General features: G+C 54.3%; 1 protein-coding gene and 1 long non-coding RNA gene across 2 annotated transcripts in view; one reads left to right on the forward strand and one right to left on the reverse strand.

Annotated features, from left to right (window-relative positions):
* LOC145527776 (uncharacterized) overlaps positions 1-7175 on the forward strand; it is a 681763-nt gene that overhangs the window by 553781 nt on the left and 120807 nt on the right. The window contains exon 73 of the long non-coding RNA XR_014069857.1: positions 3603-3714. This is a non-coding gene — a long non-coding RNA (uncharacterized LOC145527776). The remainder of the gene's footprint in view (positions 1-3602; positions 3715-7175) is intronic.
* LOC145527693 (uncharacterized) overlaps positions 1-7175 on the reverse strand; it is a 147333-nt gene that overhangs the window by 24805 nt on the left and 115353 nt on the right. The gene's annotated exons all lie outside the window — the stretch shown is intronic.

Consider the following 7175-nt stretch of genomic DNA (forward strand, 5'->3'; position numbering starts at 1 on the left):
AATCTCTGGGTTTCTGACTGCTCGATCACCCCCCTTAGGCCATGTGCAGGCACAGTGACACCCACACGGCCCAGCCCACAGCCCTGGGGAGGCCTGGGTTCAGCCAGGGCCTGAGCTCCGAGGACCATGCTGCTCTCAGACCAGGCTCCTTCTTCTCATATGTGGTGTGGCCCTTGACAACCATATGCCCCTCAGGGTTTCCCCAGTCTCTCCATCTGCAGAGTGGGGGTCATTCTCCCATCTGCTTCCTAGGCCTGTCGGCCTACGAGCAGCTCCATGCCTTTCCACCTGGGGCCGATATCACGTGGAGCTCGTGCGCTGAGACTTCAGAAAGAAAGATTCCATCCAGGGCTGGCACAGCACAGAATGGGGCAGAACGAGGCCTGGATGCGCCGTGGTACCCAGGAAAAGGCACTCCCCCTCCTGACTGTTTTGAGACCCCGCATCCAAGTTGGAGGACCGAAAGGAAGACTCGAAGGTCTCCCTCTCTTATAGAAAAGAGTAGCCAACTTTCTGGTCCTCTGTTTCCATTGAGATTCTGTTGAAGTGTCCCAGCTCGGCTTCTGCGGGTGGCTGAGCTTCTACTGGCTCCCTGCGTTCTTGTCTTTTCCTCTCCAAACCTTCCGTCCTTTTCCCCCTTCTGGGGTGGAAGGGCGCTGTCATTGCTTCTACCTTCGAGACAGATTGAGGAAAAGTCTGGACCATCGACTCCTTTCCTCTCTTTCGTTCCGTGTCTCTCTCTGGCTGTGTCCCTCTCTTTTCCTTTCTCAATTCCGTCTGTGTCTTCCTCTTTCTCTCTCATGTGTGGATGGATGGATGGATGCTAGGGATGCACATGTATATGATTAGATGAGGGTTATGTTTTAGGGATAGGTTAGAGGGAGAGAAAGGCTTTAGGTCAGAGTTGGTCATGGGGGAAGGGTCAAGGGTGGTGGTGGTGTTTCTTGGAATCTGAGTGCTGTGCATTCTTCGTCTCTTTCCATATGAACCCCTTCTCAGATACACCACTTGCAAGGAGTCTCTCGTGTTCCGTTTCCTATCTTTTGCATTTGTGAATGCTTAGCTTCTCTGTTGTGAAGAGGTTCCATTGGATGGAAACCCAGTGGTGTACTTCGTTTACCTCTTTCCCTTACTTGAAGAGACCCATTTCGACCTCCGCCCAGCAAATGGCAAGGAGACTCTGATGTTAAGGAGCCTTTGACCTACGCTTCTTTCTAGCTATCTCATGACATCAGTCTTTAGGGTGAGGTTTTTCCCCGATATTGAGGTGGTATGAGATCAAAACCAATAGCGTTCTTCAGATGTAGCTGTCTGGTTTTCCCATGGACATTGATTGAAGAGGCTTTCCTGTTCCCATTTGGATATTCTCCCCGTCTGTGTCAGAGATGAGTTGACCATGGATGCTGGGGTTTGTTTCTGGACCCTCAACTTTATTCCATCGATCTGGATCTGTGTGTGTTGTTGTATTCCCAATAGCATACTGTCCTGCTGCTGCTGCTGCTGCGGCTAAGTCACTTCAGTCGTGTCTGACTCTGCATGACCCCATGGCCTGCAGCCTACCAGGCTCCTCCGTCCAGGACATTTTCCAGGCAAGAGTACTGGAGTGGGTCGCCATTGCCTTCTCCGATACTCTCCTGAGGATCCTAGTTTGGTCGTCTAATTTCCTTTCACACAACCTTGGATGTCCGTATCGGGGCTTTTTCGTCGGATTGTATTGACAATGTAGGCTCCTTTCTGTTTCCGTACCCCCTTTGCAATTCTTTGTTCGGTGCGAAAATGCATTGGCATTTTGGGAGGAATAGCATGGAAGCTGTGGATTGCCATGTGGGGCTGTGACATGATTTTCCCAATAGGAATTCTTTCAAGCCCTGAGCACAGCTTCTCTTTCCAGTGATTGGTGTGGGCTTGATCTTCCTCCTTCCATCTCTCGCCGTTTTGTGAGAACAGGTCCATCCTTCCCTTCTGGGGTAGATGGACTCGTGGGTATCACTTCAGTGAATGGCATTGTCAGTGGGGGTGATAATTCCCTTCTCATTGGAAGACTTTGCTGTGAGTATTAGAAATGCAAGTGACTTCTCTTCCCCTTCCTCCCTGTCCATGTCTCAGAGCCACCGGGAAACAGAGGCCTCATCCACGGTCACACAGGCCTGAGGGGGTGCAACTAGACTGTTGTTTCTTCAGGCCCTCAGTGCTGGACATCATCCGGGATACTCTGTGTGTGTCTTCCTCCGTCTGGTGTCCCTTCAGACCTTTCCCTAGTTTTCACAGGCTTGTTGTGTTGGCGTTCTTTGTCTGTTTGGAGACACATCCTTGATAAGCTTTGTGTTTCCACTCATTCGTCTCGCGATGTATGACCTGTCTTTTGCTTTTGTCATGAGGTCTTTCCCACAGTAGATATCTTTGATTTTGCAAAGTCCACTGTATTCTCTGGGGTTTTTTTTGTGGACTGCCTTTTAGTTTTGTGTGTGAAGACTCAAAGCACGTGTCCGGTTTCTGCTCATTGTTCTTCTAGATTTGTGACAAGTTTTCATGGAAAGTTTGTCTAGGGATAACTGGAAGTGAACTCGGTGTAAGGTGTCCAGTCTCCATCTCCATTCATGTCATCCCCTGCAGTTTCCAATTCCCTGTTCCTGAGTGGTTTTGGAGACCTTGTGGGAAGGTTGGTTGCATTGGAGTTTGCATTTCCACCTTGATTCGATTCACACTGTTCTGCCCTCAGGGACACTGTCAAGGGGGAGTGAGGAGCAGCCTGCACTTCCAGCAGTGACCACACGGTGGGGCGAGTGCTGCTCTCCCCTCTGGGAGCCCCAGGCCACAGGCATCCCAGTGAGGAGCCAGCTCTGTGCTCAGCTGAAAGGAGTTAGTTAGTCTCTCAGGAGCCTCTGAGCCCTTGCCTTTGGATCACCCAGGGTGGGCATTTACTGGGACAGAAAAAATTGCCCTGAATTCCATGGACGGAAGAGCCTGGCTGTGTAGAGTTCGTGAGTTGCCGTGAATCAGACACAACTGAGGACACAAAAATTCAATAGATTAAAACACTTTTTGGGGGTGGGGGGGAGTGAAAGAGGGTGATGTGGGTTTTTTTGTCTTATATAACAGCCAAGGGAAATCTAGTTTAAACCTAAATTCACATAGATGGGAAAGGTATATCTCTCCGTCACCCTATTTAAAAAAAAAAAACCTACTAAACTTTTCTGAAAGTTTATTTAGTAGCTTCCTTGAGCAGTTTACTGTGGAGCATTTTTTTTTTTTTTCTGTGACATTGGCCTCATTAAAAAGTACGGTTTGCCTTTACTGGATAATTTTGTTCATTGGTTTCTTAGGGAACCTTGGTAATATTTGAGTTTCCTGGGGAGTATGGTCACATGACCTGGCCCTGGCCAATCGGTGCGTTCCACCTCCCTGGCCACTGTGATTGGCTCCGGGCTGGGGCAGTGCCCAATCGGGGCCCAGGGCCGGGCCTCCCGTTGGAAACCAGGGGAAGACGAGCTCTCGTCCTGCTGGGGTAGGGGAAGGGGTGGGGCCGGGGCAGGTCAGGCTCCAGCAGTGGGAGGGGCTTGAGGTCCGCCTGCGGCAGTTGGTGACGTTCCTGCTCCCCTCAGGGCAGAGCCGCCGGCCTGAGAATGAGGGCGCTGCTGAGCCCAGGGCCTGGGATGGCCCGTTGCTGCTGTGGTCCCAGAGCTCCACCCGAGACCTGAGGGAAGCCGTCTGCCCGTGAGTCCTCTCCCACTTTTCTGTCAGCTTGTTTGAAGCATGCTGGGTTTTCTGCCCAGCTGGCTAAGGGGAGTCCCTGGAAATGCAAGGGTGTGGGTTTTGGCAGACTTCAGGGAAGACATGCCAGATGAGGCTGGGAGACTCCAGGTTAATCTGGATTCAGGAGATATCTCTTCGGGCCAGCTAGTAATTGTAGGATAAGCCTAATGAGCCTTCAGAGGATGAAGAGAGTAACGTGCCAAGGTAGCAATCGATGTCCTCATTCGAGAGGATGAAGCTGGTGCTCAGAGAAGGGGGGAACTTGGCCACAGCAAGGAGGTGTGCACCCAGACAGGACCCCCCAGATCCGGCCATTGGAGCTCAGGGAGGCCACTGGTGTGGCTTGTCCCTGTGGCAGGGGCCGAGGCAGGCAGCCCACCCTGATTCCTGCGGGGGCCTGACTTGGGAAGTGCCATCTGGTAGCTTTGAGACTCACCAAACCAAATTGCACTGGAGAGAGGAGGGACACCTTCCTTCATCCACCCCCCACCCCCGCCGGATTCCCACATACCCTGACCCCTTTCTCTTGATTTCGGAGCCATTTCCAGAGTCCCGCTCATATGACCTCATTCGAAGTGCACTGTGGACGAGCTGCCATCTGCAGCTGCTACCACAGCAGCCAAGGGCTTTAGCTCCCGACTACCTCCCTTCCTTTGGAACTTGGGGGCCCTCTACTCCCCACTTGCACACCACAGACCTTTGCTGAGGATTGTGGGGACCCTCACTCAGTTTGCAGCACGTTGTAGCCATCCCTGTCCTCCCTTGAAACTCAGCTTGTGAGCTCCTTTGGAGCAGCGTGGCCCACCTGGCTGCAACGGAAGACACAGCTGACAGTGAAACAACAGCTTAGATCTGAGAGCCGGAAAGCTCTGTCAAAAGGGACCTCCCTCTTCACACCGTAGAGGCTGTAGGAGCCGCCAGGCTTTCGGAACCAGTGCTGGGGCCAAAATGACTCCACAGCTGTTTTCCTTCCTGGGGAGGGTTCTGGCTCGAGCGGGAATGGCTCAAGTCTCCTAAGGTTCTGAAAGCCCACTGTGTGCAGATTCACGGTACACAGAGAGGAAAAGGTGGAGTCCTACCCTGGAGGTGGTCACAGCTCACGGATGAGCCAGGCAGGCAGGCAGGCAGGGCATGAGAACACCTGAGCTGCCTTCATGAGTGAATGGTGTGGGGGCAGAGGAAGAGAAGCCGGTCTGCTCCCTCGTGTGGTGCCCAGGGCAGGTTGTCCCCAGAGGAAACCCTTACGACGGTGAGGACTATCACTGCTGTTTCCCAAGGGGTTCCGTCGGTGCGTGTCTTCCCCGGAGCGGTCAGGCCGTCTCTCAAGTACACTGGCCATGGGCATTGCCTCTCCTTGGAACTTCCCATGTGTTTCTCTTTTTTATGGAACAGTGATTTTCTAGAGTGGTTCTGGGCCACAAGGATGTTGGGTCATTTTCTAGCCTTCTGTCATGAAGAACGCTTTCCTGGGCATGGGGGTGGTTTGTTGTTCCAGCTCCCTTTCTTGGCTTCTTTTGGGAGCTGGTGCAACAAGAGGAGCTCAGCCTCTGCCTTCTGGCTGAGATGTCACCCTTCAAACAGCAATGCCTGCCTGGAGATAATGATGGCAGTTGCCAAAAGGGCTTCGTTTGGCACATGGTATCTTGAAAGGACGTACACCGTCCTTTCAGCTATCAAAGGCTAGTTCAAATGACATAAAAATGAGAACTCTCCAATGGAGTCTTACAGTAGGTGGAGAGTCCGAAAAACACTCCTTCAGTCATTTCACTGAGAGTCATTGATTGGGGACACCAAGAATATAGGAAGGAATGCAGAAAGAAAAGATGAAATTGTGTTCAGGATCGGGGGGAGGGATGAACAGGGCGTGCTTGCCTTGAATCCAGGCTTTGTTGGGGGGTGGGGCATAAAGATCGAACGGGTCTGAAACTACAAAGTGGTGATGGTAACACAGTATCACCAGAGTTACACAACAGTGATCCCAGATTGCAACAATGATGAAAAAGTTTACTAATCCCAACTTAACCAACAAAAATACAGGAAACCATACAAAAAATAAAACATCACCAGAAAGGTGGAAACAAACCAAATGCAAAGCAGTTCAGGGGAAAGGAACTCCATGTCCCCTGGGGGCAGACCGAGTTGCCGGCATCCACGGTGAGCAGACAGGGATGGAGGCTGCAGAGCCGACCGCTCCCCTGGACGTGGTGTTTCCGGCAAGGGCTCTGGGTCTCTGTCCAGAGCGGGGGCTCTTTCTCCCTGCAGGGCTGGGTGAGTGATCGTGGGCATCTGGGTGTTGCGCGGGAGCCAGGGCAGGCTCTCCCTGCCGAGGCGGTGACTCCTCCTCTGCCTCGGGTTCTCTTGCCAAAGCCCGAGCAGGTAGAGGTGCACGTGGAGGTGGAGGTTCTCGCTGAGGGGGTGGGACATCAGTGCCTGGGGCTGGGGGTCCTGCAGGCACGGAGATCCGATCTGCCCGGTGTGCTGGCCAGTACCCAGCTGGCCTGGTGTCTCTGCGAGGGCAAGTCTCGGTTCTCCATCTGCCCTCGGTGGATCCCTGGGTCCTGCACCTGGAGCCACCACCTCTTTAGGGACAGGTCTGGGAAGTGGAGCCTGGTTCCAGTTGGAGGCCAGTGCTAGAGTTGGGGGAGAAGCAAGGTTTGCCCACAGGCCAGCCTTGGCATGTGCGTACCCCGGGACAGAAACCTTCCAAGAGGTTCCCAAAGAATACCCAGCGTCAGATGTCTTTTGGGACTGAAGTGTGCAAGATGGGGGGCGGGGGGTGTGAGGCCAGCGCTTGCTGCAGGCCCAGCAGCAGCTTTCGGGGACTCGTCCCTGTGTAGCTCAGCACCCCTCCCCACACACTCCCGTGCACCAGCCCCAGCGTCCTCACCTCTGTGCTCTGGCGTGCTGGGCTCCAGGTCCTCCTGGTGCCTCAGAGGCCGGGGTTCTCTGGACTCTGGGTCGGAGCCGGGTGTGCTGAGCTCCGTGGCAGCCTCAGACTGGGCCGCCGGCTGTATCCTGGGCGGTGTCTCGGCAGCAGGCCTTCCCCACCTCCGCGTCTCCCCCGGTGGGGCTGATGCCTCCGTGGGCACGCTGACCTGGAGCCTGCACTGGGCCTCACGGGCGGGCGGGTGGTGCTCCGACCCCTCCCTCTGAGAGCTGGATGGGGTGTCCCCGTCCTCGGCCTCATCACGTGGGAAGCTCTGCAACGACAGTGACCGTCAGCCAGCCATGCTGGGAGTTTTCCGAGCTGGGCCTGGCCAGTGGAGCCGCTGCTTCTGCCTGCTCGAACTTCTCTTCCCAGAAGGGTCAGAGACGTGTGTCTGCTCAGATCCCCACCCGGGAGGAAAGAGACCCATCTGAGGGTGTGAGGTCAGCCTGGCGGGCCGGCGCTGCCCACACTCTCCCCATCCCGCCCAGCCTGC

The sequence above is a fragment of the Giraffa tippelskirchi genome, chromosome 11 (genome assembly GCF_054371585.1).
Source record: "Giraffa tippelskirchi isolate mGirTip1 chromosome 11, T2T-mGirTip1v1.2.pri, whole genome shotgun sequence".
In the NCBI taxonomy this organism is placed as follows: Eukaryota; Metazoa; Chordata; class Mammalia; order Artiodactyla; family Giraffidae; genus Giraffa; species Giraffa tippelskirchi.